Source organism: Rattus rattus, chromosome 1 (assembly GCF_011064425.1).
Source record: "Rattus rattus isolate New Zealand chromosome 1, Rrattus_CSIRO_v1, whole genome shotgun sequence".
NCBI classification, from domain to species: domain Eukaryota; kingdom Metazoa; phylum Chordata; class Mammalia; order Rodentia; family Muridae; genus Rattus; species Rattus rattus.
Genome location: NC_046154.1, coordinates 24907136 through 24922582, shown reverse-complemented (window position 1 = coordinate 24922582; position 15447 = coordinate 24907136). Strand labels below are relative to the sequence as shown.

At 46.3% G+C, this 15447-nt stretch overlaps 1 protein-coding gene across 1 annotated transcript in view; it reads right to left on the bottom strand.

Moving 5' to 3' along the window:
• Wdtc1 (WD and tetratricopeptide repeats 1) overlaps positions 1–9739 on the bottom strand; it is a 48038-nt gene extending 38299 nt beyond the window's left edge. Inside the window, exon 1 of the mRNA XM_032896558.1 lies at positions 9316–9739. The gene's annotated coding sequence lies outside the window, so the exon portion shown is untranslated. The remainder of the gene's footprint in view (positions 1–9315) is intronic.
• Between the last annotated feature and the right edge of the window lie 5708 nt (positions 9740–15447).

Below are 15447 nucleotides of genomic sequence, written 5' to 3'. Positions count from 1 at the left end.
AACCTCGTGGCTTCTGTGACACACGATGCACTGTGCCTACCAGAGAGCCTCTGTTCAGACTTTTAGTGTGTTTCACAACCCCACGAGGAAGCCGTACAGCCATTACGTAGATTATCGTCCCACTTAAGGAAGACTGAAGCATACTTTGTGGTGCTGAGGAAAGACCATTGAGCTGGGATCCTGCGTCGAGACCAGCCTCTGCCTTACCTGACAAGAACTTAAGAGACACCCCACTCCTGTTCATCCATAGAATGAGAGGTACAGACTGGGAGTGGTGGTGCACACCTGTAATACCATTATTTGGAAGGAAGGCAGAGACTAGGCTAGCCTCAGTAACAGTCAGCTAGAAGCTAGCCTGGGCTACATGAGATACATCATCATGGCAGCAGACGGGCAGGCCTGGTGCTGGAACAGTAGCTGAGCGTTTATATCTTGATCCACAGGTACAAGGTGAGAGAGCCAATTGGAAATGGCCTGAGCTCAAAGCCACCTCCAGTGACACAGCTCCTCCAATAAGGCCACACCTCCTATCCTTTCCAAACAATTCCACCAACTGGGGACCAAACATTCAAACATGAGCCACTCTCATTAAAACCATCTCAAGAAAAGAGAAAAATAGGGCTAGCAAGATGGCTCAGTGGGTAAGGGTACTTGCCACCTTGTACAACTTGAGTTCCATTTCTGGTACCCACAAGGTCAAAGGACAGGACCAACTTCCAAATGTGTGTGCACGTGACTCAATCACATGTCCTCCCAAGCCCTCGAACATGAGACTCCCACAATATGAAGTCACCTTTAGCTTAAGTAACAACTGACTCCTTTCAGCATTCTGCATTGTGCAAAGACGTAAGTTTCCCTTTCTTCTGCTTGCAGTGGTTAGAGCAACCCCAAGGGGGAGAGCCAAGCTGTGGAACCCGACAGACTCAAACCCCAACTCCACCATCTACTTTCTGCATGGCGTTTCTTTCTTCCTCTTCTTCCTTCCTTTCTTTCTTTCTTTCTTTCTTTCCTTCTTTCCTTTCTAAAGATTTTATATATTTTATGCATGAGTACACTGTAGCTGTCTTCAGACACACCAAAAGAGGGCATCGGATCCCATTACAGATGGTTGTGAGCCACCATGTGGTTGCTGGGAATTGAACTCAGGACCTCTGGAAGAGCAGTCAGTGCTCTTAACCACTGAGCTGTCTCTCCAGCTCTCTGCATGGCATTTCTAAGCCCCAGTTTCCTAACCGGGTCCTCTGTTCCTGTGCAGGGAGCCAGTGATGGGACAGTGTGAGAGTAAAGGGTTGGACCCCTACTGATTCAGAACAGTTTACACATGTTACTGCAGACCCCTGGAGCAAGCCCATGAGACAGGTGCTATTCTTATCCCAGATGCGGATCTGAGACACAGAAAAGTTAATTTATCACAGCCATGAAGTTATTAAGTGGGGAGTCAACCTAGTCTCACACCAGACCCCAGGCTACTAGCCACAACACAACTATTGCTAGGATCTTTAATCAGACCATGTTCAAACAGTTGCCTGAAACAAATTTTATCTCTTAGCATTCTTCAGAGGTAAGCAAGGAGGCAAAATTGTTTAATAATGTGTAGCAATCTGGCTCAACCCCAGTACCAACACTCACGGGAAAAATAGTTTGGCTTTGCTATTCTTAAACACAAATTTATAGAGGTAGTGATGGCACGTACCTTTAATCCTGGCACTCAAGGCTGAGGCAGGGGAATCTCTGGGTTCAAGGCCAGCCTGGTCTATAGAGCAAGCTCCAGGACAGCCAGGGCTACACAGAGAAACCCTGTCTCCAAAACCAAACAAACAAACAAATAATAAATTTCAAGAGTGCTACTTCAGGCTGAAGTATCAGCCCATGTTTGGTTCCTCCAGCACTCAGAAGGGCTGAGGCAGGGGGATCATGAGTTTGAAGCCTGCAGAGGCAAACCAGTGAAATGCTACCTCCAGAAAAGCACAAATCAAAAACACATCTCTGGAAACACCTGAGTCTCCTGGCTTACCGGATGCCATGGTGAGTTTCTGTGGAAGTCTATCCTAAGAAGCACTTCCCTTTGTGAAGCACTGAGTGGAAACTCACCTTGGCATCTCCTCTGCTGAATGAGGCTTCTACTGACATCTGGGCTGTGTGAGCATTTCCCTGAGCATTGCTCCCCGTAGTTAGCCAGTCTGCCTTCTGTTAGGCCTGAAGCATAGGTAGCATAAAGCAACAGAAGGGAGCAAACAGGCAAAGGGAAGCATGTTCTGATAATGCTGTCCTCACTCAAGGTTTATGGGCAAACGCTCTCAGATTTGATCTTTTTTTTTTTTTTTTCCTTTTCTTTTTTTTGGAGCTGGGGACCGAGTCCAGGGCCTTGCGCTTGCTAGGCAAACGCTCTACCACTGAGCTAAATCCCCAACCCCCCCAGATTTGATCTTTAATTTGTGCCTTTCCAAATCCTGCCAGTCCCCTACCTCCTGCAGGGAAGCCCCTGAAGCTCCATCCCCTAACTCAGGTCTCCGGAAAGGCCAAGGGAAAGCAAGGTGAGGTTACAAGTCCTTCCTTTACAGTAGCCATTTAGCCATGCGACATACAAATGTGACTGAAGAGGCAGCCAGGAGAGCCGCCAGCACCCATGCACAAGCGCTTTGACTGAAGGAGCTTCCTATACAGCCCGGCTACCTACCATTCAAGAATGGCCAGTTTTATTCTGCTTGAAAATAGAATCTGGGGTTGTAAATAAAAGTAAAGGTTTGCTAGGTTCTGGTCCTTAACACTGCCTGAGAGTCACTGTGTAACACCCTGGGCAAGGTCCTACTCTGTAACCCTACCCCCACTCCAAGAAAATGGGGTTAATCCCTCCCTTGATGGCTACAGGGAGGATTAAGGGTCATTATTCTTGGCACCCAGCTCTGGCACTCGCTCTAGCAGTTGTGAGCTTGTTTATCCTAAAAGAAGGCACTTAATATAAAAATGTAAATAGTGACCCTTGACCCTCACTTAAGAATGTCTGGACATTTCTATTCCTCCCCTCCTTTAGCAGTACCACTTCCTGGCCACGACCTTCTTCAGATGCTCTACCACTGACCTCCATCCCCATCCCATTTCAAAAACACCAGGTGGCCAAGGATGGCTCTGAACTCACTCTGGAGCCTAAGCAGGCCTTCAATTTTCAATTCACCCAGATAGGCCTCCCAAGCAGCTGGAACAGGAGGCCCGCCTGCTGACAACTTTCCTTGAGACCAAACCCTCCTACGCTCAACCTGCTGGCTATCTCCTTCCAGGATTCGGGTTTCAAGGTTTTAGGTGTTGCTCAGTAAAGCCACCAAGCGAAGCTCTGAGACTGAAGCTATTAGTAATAGTACAAAGAATTAGCCCGGGGCTTTCAGGGCTCCCCTATTCAGGCCTGAACACACACTAAGGAAGCCAATAAACTCATAAGTCCAAGCTCCAGGGAATAAATACTGTCTTGGTCCTCGGCAGCCCATTCACAAAGCAGGTACTCTCACAAACTCACTCTAGGGGCGAGCAGATGCGTCTGTAGCTCAGAGAGGACCCGTGACCTATGTATGTAACTACTTCCGATGGTAGCCCCAGCACTGGGTGATAGTGCCTGTCCTGTGGATGATGGGGCTCTGATAGGATTAAGTGAGGTATGTTAGACAGAATGCCTGGCAAGTGTCCAGGATAAAGCAGAAAATCAATACATGTCACCTTCTTACCGATCAAAGAGGAAGCAGTTGGATATTTTCACAGGATCGCAGTTTAAAACACCAAAAAGATTGTTTAGTTCAATTACTTAAAAGTTTTAATAGGAGGGTCGTGGCCACCCAGGGTTCCATGAGACTTTGCCCCCTGCCCCATCCTCATGCTGTCTTCCAGAATCTGGGGAATATCCAGTTCCCTCTCCACATAACAATCCTTCCAGTATCTTGCGGGCAAGCACCATGCTCCCCATCCTCTGAGCCTTACTCCTTGCAGCTTGTGTTCTTTTTTTTTTTTTTTTTTTTTTTTTTTTTTTTTCGAGCTGGGAACCAACCCAAGGCCTTGCACTTGCTAGGCACTTGCTAGGCAAGCGCTCTACCACTGAGCTAAATCCCCAACCCCTGCAGCTTGTGTTCTAAACCACAGTTACAGAGGAAGTTGTGTTAGGTGAGTTTCTTTTTTCTTTTCCTTCCTTCCTTTCTTTCCTTTCTTCCTTCCTTTCCTCTCTCCCTCCCTCTCTCCTTCCCCCACCCTCTCTCTCTTAGAAAGGGTTTCTCTATGTAGCCCTGACTGCTCTAGAACTTACTCTGTAGACCAGGCTGGCTTTGAACTCACAAAGATCTGCCTGCCTCTGCCTCCCAAAAGTTGGGATTAAGGCATGCACCATTGCTGCCCTGCTTGAGTAAGTTACTTAATATTACCCATAGTGTGACTTCAAGTGCATAATATGGGAAAATAATTTTCATCTCGCAAGACAGCCCCAAAGGTTAAAGGAGATAAAAAGGAATATTAACTAAACCAAGACCATCAATGTATGTCAGCCATTTTTTTTAAAAGATATATCCAAGTAATGTGTATCTGTCAAAGTAGGTTGATCAGAATGACATGTAACGATAAGGTGCAGGTTTCTCGTGGTGGTTTTCTTAAGACATGACAGCTAAGAAGAAAGCACAGTTCACCAGTTCTGCGTGTCTAGTCATCTACGCCAGCAGCCCAAAGATGTACTGGGGCTGTGTAAAGGTGAGAATAAGGCATTAAACCGCTGGCCCAAAGAGCCCAAATATCACACTATATTACGCTTGTCCAGGGCTGTCTCAGATCCAGGTGTGCATGTAGATCATGTGTTCAAGTTTAGAAGAGAGAAAACTAAAACAACAAGTGAACGATCACTGCTGGGAGTGCGGTGTAGGCCTGTAATTCTGGCACTGGAGAGACTAAGACAGGAAGAAGACGGACATGACCTCTACTACAGTGTGGTACCTGAGTTACTCCGTGAGTCCCAGCACAGTTCAGGCCTCACACTGTCTGGAAAAATGTCTCTTCAGTTGTGTCCTCCTATGTCCTGAAGCCCAAGGGTATGAGAACGCCACACGGAGGATGCTCAATGCGTGTGTGTGCACGTGCGTGTGAGTGGGAGCACCACGTAGAGAACAGAGGGCAACTTCTGGAATGTCGTCTTCTCTGAGATCTGAGGTCAGGCTGTCACACTTGCAAGGCAAGCACCTTTACCAGCCGACCATCTTGCTGGCCCAAATTTGAACTTTTGATCCATGTTGGGAGTTTGGAGAATGTTATGTCTAGTCTCAGTACCCTCCTTTTTCTGTTTCCTGTTTGCCTCTCTTGTCACTTATTCTTGCCACCAGGGAGCCAAGCAGATATGGACTGACACCCTGAAATTTGACAGCCACAATGAAGCTTTCTCTTTGAAAGAAAAAGAAGCCAATCGTGCAACTCCGAAAGTTGGCCAACTGTTGTTAACATTGTCATTGTTAGCAATATGTCATCAATTCTTTCTTCCCTTCAGTGACTCTCAGGGAAGGTCCCAAGCAGAAATAAAGGTTGTTTAACGGCTCTGCTAAATGATGCCCAAGGTGGTGTCATTTATAAGACATGACTTGAAAGCAAGGATTCCAAAAGAGATGGAAAGGCAAAAGCATCCATATTTACCAGCAGTTTAATCCGGACTATGACAGAAAAGGCTGTCTCCAGTGTACCAACAAAATACAGCAACTTGCTGAGCTGAAACAGGCCTCTAACTTCTGTGTTGTTCAGGAACCTGAGGCTAGGAGACCACAGGTTCAAGGCCTGCATGGACTATTAAAGTCCTATCTTGAAAACTTATAAAAGGCCAACCACTTGCTCAAGCCTGAGAAACCAAGCTCAATCCCCAGAGCCCACGGTGAAGGACAGAATTGTCTCACTTGACTGCACAGATGCAACGGGACATACAAACAGTGGTGTGTGTACCAGCCCCTGCATATATGTGCACAACATACATGCTGTGTGCACACGCTCTCACACAGAGTGGTCTATTTTTTTTTTTTTTTCCAGAGCTGGGGACCGAACCCAGGGCCTTGCGCTTCCTAGGCAAGCGCTCTACCACTGAGCTAAATCCCCAACCCCGGTCTATTTTTAAATTTTAAAAAGCTGAGGTAAAAAGAAAAAGAACCGGGCTGGAGAGATGGCTCAGCGGTTAAGAGCACCGACTGCTCTTCCAGAGGTCCTGAGTTTAATTCCCAGCAACCACATGGTGGCTCACAGCCATCTGTAATGAGATCCCATGCCCTCTTCTGGTGTATCTGAAAACAGCTACAGTGTACTTATATATAATAAAATGAATAAATCTTTAAAAAAAAAAAAAAAAAAAAAAAAAAGAACCGGTGACATAGCTCTGTGCTGCAGAGCTTGCCTAGCATGTTCAAGGCCCTGGGTTTAAACCCCAGAGCCGCCAAAACCAATCCAAGGCATAAAAGAACAGAAGTGGGCTGGAGAGATGGCTCAGTGGTTAAGAGCACTGACTGCTCTTCCAGAGGTCCTGAGTTCAATCCCCAGCAACCACATGGTGGCTCATAACCATCTGTCATGGGATCTGATGCCCTCTTCTGGTGTGTCTGAAAATAACAACAGTATACTCATATACATAAAATAAATCTTTAAAAAAAAAAAAAAAAAGAACAGAAGGGAGGCAACTTTCATAGAGAAGCCTACATCCACGCTGAGGCATGTTTTTCTCTTCCCTTCTCTTAATGTTCACAATTCAAACCTATATTGAAAGCATTCATTAAGGGGATGCAGAGATGGCCGCTCTCCCACTGAATTAAATTCCCAGCACCCACAAGGCAGCTCACACTGGTCTGCAACTCCAGGATCCCAATGCCTTCACACCAACATACATGTAGGCAGAACAAGAAAGCATACGAGATAAAAATAATTTTAAAAATTATTTAATAGACTAAAAGAAAAGAACCTCAACTACTTATGCCAGACATGCTGACCCACACCTGTAGTCCCAGTGCTCAGGAGACTGAGGCCGGGGGATCTGCTTTGAGTTCTAGGCAAGCCTCCAATGCACTGCAAGACCCTGTCTCAAAAGAAGAGAAAAATGAAATACGATTTAACAATGAAGAAATCAACTGTTAGCCTCAGAGTCAACCCTGCTAATTACTCCCTGGTCTGTTTTAGAAGATCTGGGGAAGGGGGGGGGGGTGCTGGAGATATGGTTCAGTGATTAAAAGGTTTGGCTGCTCTAGCCGAGGACTGGGGTCAATTCCCAGTACCCACATGGCAGCTCACAGCCATCTGTAGCTTCAGTTCCAGGGAACCTGCCACCCAATTGGATTCCGTGGGCACATGTGGCGTGCATACGTACATACGTACGTACTTACATACATACATACATACATACATACATACATACATACAGGCAAAAGACTCATACATGTAAAATAAAAACAAATTATACTCAGCAGCAAAAATCCAATTCTTGGGTTGGGTATTTAGCTCAGTGGTAGAGCGCTTGCCTAGCAAGCGCAAGGCCCTGGGTTCGGTCCCCAGCTCCGAAAAAAAGAAAAAAAAATCCAATTCTTAAAGATACAAGGCTTACAAGAAAAAAAAATACAGAATTCAAACAGAAATGGTCTAAGGGTGTCCACTCACTGTGTGAGCAGAGCCTCAGGACTCCCAACTTAAGTGGAGCCCAGTGAGCACACCTGTGCCCTACGTAGAGATAATATAACATTGTTGCCTCAGAAGATACTCCAGAATGATTTTCTTCTCAAAGCTGATTTGGGCTTTACTTATTTATTTATACTTGGGTTTTGTTTTGTTTTTTTTTACTTATTTATTTATACTCGGTCTCACTAGGTAGAACAGGCTAGCCTCAAACTCACAAGAGATCGGGCAGGCTTTGTTTAAAAAGGAACGAACAGCTAGAGCCAGATGTGGTGGCGCTCGCCTTTAAACCTAGCAGGCAGGAGGCAGAGGCAGGCAGATCTCTGAGTTTGAGGCCAGCCTGGTCAATAGAGTGAATGTAAGGACACCCAGGGCTACATAGAGAAACACTGTCTCCAAAAAGCAAAACAAAAGGGAACATTTGGGCCAAGACATTATACCACTTAATCCCTGTACTTGGAGGCAGGAAAATAAGAGTTTAAAGCCAGCATCAACTATATGATTTCAAGGCCTGCCTGGACTACATGAGACTTTGAAACCCACACATGAAAAGAATGCTTATCTGACATTTTATCCTGATCATCCACCCCATCCTTGAAAGGAATGGAAAAGCTACAGTCATGGTACTCAGCTTCCAAACTCAAACTTGAGAACGAAACTTTCAAGTTGACCCACCAACACATTACCTCAAGAGAGTTAGAAAACCAGAGACCTTCACAGCCCAAGAAATTAGTCACATTCAGCTGCTAAGATACATCGTCCCGTACTTCTAAGATAAATCGCAACGTAACCCCTCATATCTGTTTTTCTATTAGTCCTGGTAATGGACCTGCAGTGGAGAGCAAACCAGAAGTCGCCAAGAAACTCCAACTACCGGGCTTGGGGGGAGGGGGCGCGGCGGGGAATGGGACACTCCACTAGAGCTTTCAGAAAGAGATCCTGCTGGTTTGTGGTTTATCTCCACGATTCTTATTTACCCTTTGAAGTGGGTACTAAGAGCCCACTCCCAAACAGAGACCCTTTGTACTTAGCGCTACAGTTGATGATGCAAACACCTTGGCAAAGTTCAGTTTGGTGCCAGGATAAGCCACTGAAGGCATCTGCGGTTGCCAGAAGCCTGAAAACACACACACACACACACACACACACACACACACACACACACACACACACACACACACACGGGAGAGGAAGGAGAAGGAGAGAAAGGAAAGGGGTATGGGGGAGACAGAAACAGAGAGCGAGAGGGGGAGAGAGGGGGCAGAGACACGAAAAGAGCAGATCAGGTCCTTGACCTCTTGAAACTTCCACCTGCCCCTTTCTTCCTGAGTGCGATCAGCGCCAGATCAGATGTCAAAAACTCCGCAAAAATAAATAAATAAATAAAAGTCTCGTGCCTCTGCCCCGGTGAAGCCACCGGGACTCTTACAGCCTTCCTCTTACCTCCCAGCCAGTCGCCTGCCAGCCTCCCTTCCCCGGCCCTTTCTGCCCTTCCTTGTCGCCGCCGAGGCCTGACCCCTTCTCGGGACACCCCGGAGTCCCGAGGCAGTCGGACTCAGGCCCCCAGCACGGGAACCGGCCCAGAGCTGGCGGCCCGGGTGCTGGGGCTGTCGGAGCCTGTCCCCGACTCGGCATCTGCGGCGGGGATGGGGCGGCGGCGACCCATACCTGTCAGGTCTCTTCCCAGGACCAGCAGCGGAGCAACTTCAGGAGCCCATGTCGGTCCAGGGGGCCCGGCCCCTCTCCCGGGAGCAGGGTTGCGGATCCCGGGAAGGGGGCTGGGGACCCGAGCAGCTCTAGCCTCTTCCCATGCTCCCCGCCCGGCGCCTGGCCGGGGCCGGACAGCGCCTCCGCCCGCCCCTGCGCACCGCCTCACACCCGCGCTCACACACACTCACACTCCCTCGCGCGCTCTCACACACGCACTCCCCTCCCTCCTCCTCTGTTTATCTCCTCCAGCTGTCTGGGGACCCAGAAGAAGTTCCGCACTGCGCCTGCGCCACGCAGTCTCCGCGCCTGCCCCGCGCCTCCCGGTCGGTGACTACGCTACGGCGATGGCGCCCGGCAGTTTCCTGAATAGTGAGCGCGGGCCCTAATCCTCCCTGTCCCCCCCCCGCCCCCCAACGCGCGCCCGGTCAACGTCTGCTGCCGGTGGCGCCCACTAACCTGCTAGCGGGGGAGCCCCCCGCTCCGCCGGGGCCAATCGGCTTCACCGCTCGCGGGAACGGCAGCCAGTGGGCGGGCGGAAAAGCGGGACTCAGCTCTGGAGTATCATGGGAGTCGTAGTCTTTCGCCATCGCGGAGGTGCTGCGGTGTAGGCTTGCCCCGCCCGGTTACCATTAGTTACCTGGACGCACCTCCCATCCCACTACACCCTTTCTGGGTCCCAATTCCACATGTTCTCCCAGGTCCAGTACAGCACCTCTAAGGACTAAGGGCTCATCAATATTGCCTCTGATCCTGTTAATTAGGGAACACCTAAGGCTAAGACCTTAGTCTTGCCAGAGCAAAGCCTCAGCAGTACTACTCCTTCCTGCTCTAGGGGGCTGCTGAAGTAACACGTTCCATGCTGGAATCTTCAGGCACTGAAAGGAAAAGGCCCTATGTTGAGTGACCTGGGAGCTCTAGGAACCCAGATTGGATGGCAGACAAGGTCTATCTGATACTAGTCGAGTAAATGCTGTTCTGACTTTCAAGCTCCAGGTCAGAACGGGGACACCCTCCTCTCTAAGGAAGTTTCAAGGTGACAAAGGCAGCGCTGAGGGTAACTTAAGGTAGAGAGACCAGGAGCTTCAACTCAAACACATTGCCATCACTTTCTGAGAATCTAAACGTAACTTAGAGTGGTAGGTATACAGTATGGCAATGTCCAAGGAAGAACACCTTTAATTTCACTGCATCCGGCATGCTCCCTTTGATAGATACAATTGTTTCTGTTTTAAAGGAAGAGGAAACAAGCATAAAGTGGTTAAAAAGCTGCTAGCCCAGGGTCACATGGCTGATCAGAAAACAAGGATTGAAACCAGGTAGTGCTCAAGGACTAGGTAGAAACATTTAGCTGGTCCAGGTTTCTCTTCCCGTAAGTGTCTTGTCTTTGCTCATTTCTGTTCCAATCACTTATGTGAATTAGTCCAAACTGTTTTCTTTCTCTTTGGAGAAGATCCTACCCTTGTAAATTCAGGTCAGTCTTCATTTCTTAGAAAGGTCATGGGGCATGCCTCCTGACCTTTCCTGCTTGGCTGTATGGAAGAAGTGGGGAGAGGGGAAAGAGGGACAGAGAGAGAAACAGAGACACAGAGACAGAGAGAATACTTAGCTGGGTGTTGTGCATGTGGGAGGTACAGGTGAATGGACCTGAGGCTAGTGAGTTCCAGCCCAGCTGGGGCTACAAGGTGAAACCTTGTCTCAAAAAACAAGCAGGGGTTGGGGATTTAGCTCAGTGGTAGAGCACTTGCCTAGCAAGCTCAAGGCCCTGGGTTCAGTCCCCAGCTCCGGAAAACAAAACAAAAAACAAAAAACAAACAAACAAAAAAAAAAAACAAGCAAAAACCCCACAGACATTAAGACTTGACATCTTGAATCCACAGGTCCTAGCTTTAGGCCTCTAATCTTCATTAGGGTGACTAGGTCAATAGAGCTACAAAGTAGCTAATATTTATCCTATGTCTTTCTCAAGAGGTAAGTGTTTCTAGTGGATTAAACAAGCAGGCAGCTAACAAATGGTAGAATTTGGCCTCAAAACCTAGATATGTCTAATCCATGCATAATCATTATTTTTTAAAAATAATATATTAATGAGTCCCTCTTCCTTTACACCTGCATGTTGGATTCCATTATAGATGGTTGTGAGCCACCATGTGGTTGCTGGGAATTGAACTCAGGACCTCTAGAAGAGTAATCAGTGCTCTTAGCCGCTGAGCCATCTCTTCAGCCCTCCCCATTATTTTAATAGGGAATTGTTCTGGGTGACAGGGTTGCAGAAATGACAAGAAAGAGGGGTGGATTGTGCTTCTGTGACAGTATATTGCAGTCAGAGTGAGTGTTTGCTGGCAAGGGTAACCAGAAGTAATAACCCCCACAATAACTTGCTTATTTTCTGGCTGGTATTCACTGGAGCCCTCAAGTTTAGTCACATGTCTCCACATATAGTATTTGTATGTATGCATGTGCATATACATTGGCAAACACTAACTTATCGGACTACGTATTTTACTCTTACTCTGTGCTGATCAGTATTTTGTCAACTTCACACAAGGGGAGGGGCAATCCTCACACCGGCTTGGCCTGTGAGACATTTTCTTGATTAACAATTTATATGAGAAGACCCAATATAGCCCAGCATATTGTGGGTCATGCTACCCATGGGCAGGTGGTCCTGAGTTGTAAAAGAAAGCAGGCTGAGCAAGCCACAAGGGGCAAGGCGGTAAGTAGCACTCCTTTGGACGCTTCCGTTTCTCCTTGAGTTCCTGCCCTGACTTCCCTTCATGATGTTCTGTGATCGGGACACGTATGAGTTCCTCCCCATGTGGTTTTTGGTTGCAGTGTTTTATCACAGCAATAGAAACCCTAAGTCACAGGCTGGAGAGATGGTTCCGCGGTTAAGAGCACTGATTGCTCTTCCAGAGGTCGTGAGTTCAATTCCCAGCAACCACATGGTGGCTCACAACCATCTGTAATGAGATCTGATGCCCTCTTCTGGTGTGTCTGAAGACACCAACAGCAACAGTGTACCCACATATATAAAATAAATAAATCTTTAAAAAAAAAGAAACCCGGGGTTGGGGATTTAGCTCAGTGGTAGAGCGCTTGCCTAGGAAGCGCAAGGCCCTGGGTTCGGTCCCCAGCTCCGAAAAAAAGAACCAAAAAAAAAAAAAAAAAAAAAAGAAACCCTAAGTCACTCATTTATATATATAAATATATATATATCATTTATATATAAGTGTTTATACACACACACACACACACACACACACACACACACATATATATATATATATATAAAACTTAATGTGCAAGACCCATGCTTTGATTCCCAAGACCACAGAGAAAAAATGTTCAGTTCAGGACATAGCTTCCAGCCAACTCAGATGAACTGAAGAAAGCCTAGCTAGCCACGCTGGTTGGCTTTGGAAAGTATTCAAGTCCAGTAGGTACAGTTATGTCTCTAAGTCACTCTAGAACCAATTAGAGGAGATATGTAAAGGATCAATTCCAATAATCTCTGATTTCTTTTTTTTTCTTTTTGGGAATAAAAAGTATTTTCAAATACAGTTTATGGTAATGAATATAGCTGGTTTTTTCCTCCCCAAGAATATCAACTGATATACCCAACTGATGGCTGCCTTCGCAGAGAGAGTTGCTGTATGGCTTTCATCATATTAGAATCCTGGATAAACGCAACAGAAGTCAACCTGAAATTGAAGAGTCTCCTATTAACAACGCTTGATTCTTTCTTGCTTACTTGCTTATAGCCCTCATTGGCCGCTGGCCTGGAACTCACTATGTAGACTAAGTTGGTCCTTTCCTCCCAGGGATCTGTCTGCCTCTGCCTCCTGGCCACTGAGATTAAAGTTATGTCCAGCAACAACCCGGCAATTCTAACACTCCAGAACTATTATTTGGGGGCAGAAGGAGGCCTACACAGGCAAGGATGCTCCTTCCACGTCCACTGTACTAGCAAAAGATGCCCTAACTTCCGCAGGAGGGTGGGTAGATGCACACTGCTTTTTCAAAGTGTAGTGCCCAACCAAATAAATCACTCAGATGCAATCGAAGTGTCTCAAAATTGCAATAAGGAGTAAAAATGGAAATTGAAAGATAATACATTAAAGATGATAGTTTTCTTGAGGCTCTACATTGAATATAAACACAAAAATATGTACACCTGGGTTGTAGAGAAGGCTCCGCAGCTGAGAGTACTGGGTACTCTTCCCAAGAACCCAGGTTAGAGTCCCAGCATCCACAGGGTATCTCACTGCCATTTCAGTTTTAGGGGGATCCCAAAATCTCTTAACAGCCTTTGCAGGCACTACATACATGTGGTACACAGACCACATGTAAGCAAAACCCCACAAGTGAAAAATGAAATTAAATAATTTTTTTAAAAAAGAACTGAATTGTAATTATACACACACACACACACACACACACACATATATATAGAGAGAGAGTAGCACATAACATTAATTCTAACACTCAGGAGGCAGAAGCAGGTGGATCTCTGTGAGTTGGAGGCCTGGTCTAGATAATGAGTTTCAGAATAGCTAGGGCTATGTAAAAAAAAAACAAAACAACAACAACGACGACCCCCCCCCCCAAAAAAAACCCAAAAAACAAAAATAAGGGGGAAGAAGAAAAGGAAAGAAAGAAAAAACAAGGAGTTAAGAGCACTGACTGCTCTTCCAGAGGTCCTGAGTTCAATTCCCACCAACCACATGGTAGCTCACAACCATCTGTAATGGGATCTGATGCTCTCTTCTGGTGTGTCTGAAGACAGGGACAGTGTACTCATATAAATAAAATAAATCTTTAAAAAAAAAAAAAAAAAGAAAAAAAAACCCTAACAAACCAGAGACAGAGCCATGGAATTAAACAGAGGAAGATTATAAATGTTACCTTTGTCCTGTGGTTACATCATCATCTGTACTTCTTCCAATCCTGGGGACCTGAAGCACACAGTAGAAAGTCCCCCACCACTGAGCAGCTTCCTCAGCTTTTTTTTTTTTTTTTTTTTACTGTGCTTTTTTGTTGTTTGAGAAAAGGTGTGTGCGCTGTGGAATTCATCACGTAAGCCCAAGCTAGCCTGGAACTTGTGTCAGTGCTCCTGCCTTTGGCTCCCAGATGCTAAAACTGAAGACCTGCAAGGCCACACCCTGCTCTCAACTTGATTATTATCTAGACGTTACTGAATGCTACAAATAGTTTCTCACTAAACATTCAACTTTTCTTATTACATTTGTGTGTGTTTATGTTTGAGTATGCATGAGCACAGCACACGGGTGGAGGGGCCACCTTGCTGAAGTCTGTACTTTCCTTCCAACCCCTTGGTTTCTGGGGATCGAGTTCAGGTTGTCAGGGTTGGCGATAATCACCTTTATTCCCTGAGTCATCTCACTCAACTACAAATGTTTTTTATTAAATGAGAGAAAAAAAACCCATCTTGATCTAGACACTACACTCACCTAAAATTAAAGTTTTATAACCTGGGGCTGAGATGAGGTTATATATAAATATCGTATATGTTTTTTTCTTTGAATTTGAGGCCAGCCTACAAAGCAAATTCTGGGACAGTCAGGGCTATACAGAGAAACCTTGTTGTGAAAAAAAAAAAAGAATTTTAGTTTTGAGATAATAAAAAATCAGATGCTCTCTCTTTCACGAGTTCTGGTTATTGTCAAGGTGGTGGCACAGGCCTTTATTCCCAGAACTCAGGAGGCAGAGGCAGGTGAATCTCTGAGTTCAGAGTTCAAGTCCAGCTTGGTCTACGTAGTGAGTTACAGGACAGCCAAGGCTGCACAGGGAAACCCTATCTTCTGGTTACAGGGCTTCTTAAGAGTAAATCTAGGTTTGAAACCCTATCTGCTAGTCCCCTAATTTGACCCAGAAGAAAACTATGTATGTATTAAAATTAATTCTGTATTTATTTCATGCGGGTGGGAATGTAGAGGTCAGAGAACAACCTTTTGGGAGTCAGTTCTTTTCTTCTACCTTGTTCTGACCTCCAAGCACCCTGCTAACCAGGGTCTTGGCTAACCAGGTCTCTGGCTTCCATCTCATAGTAGGAATGTGACAGATGTGTGC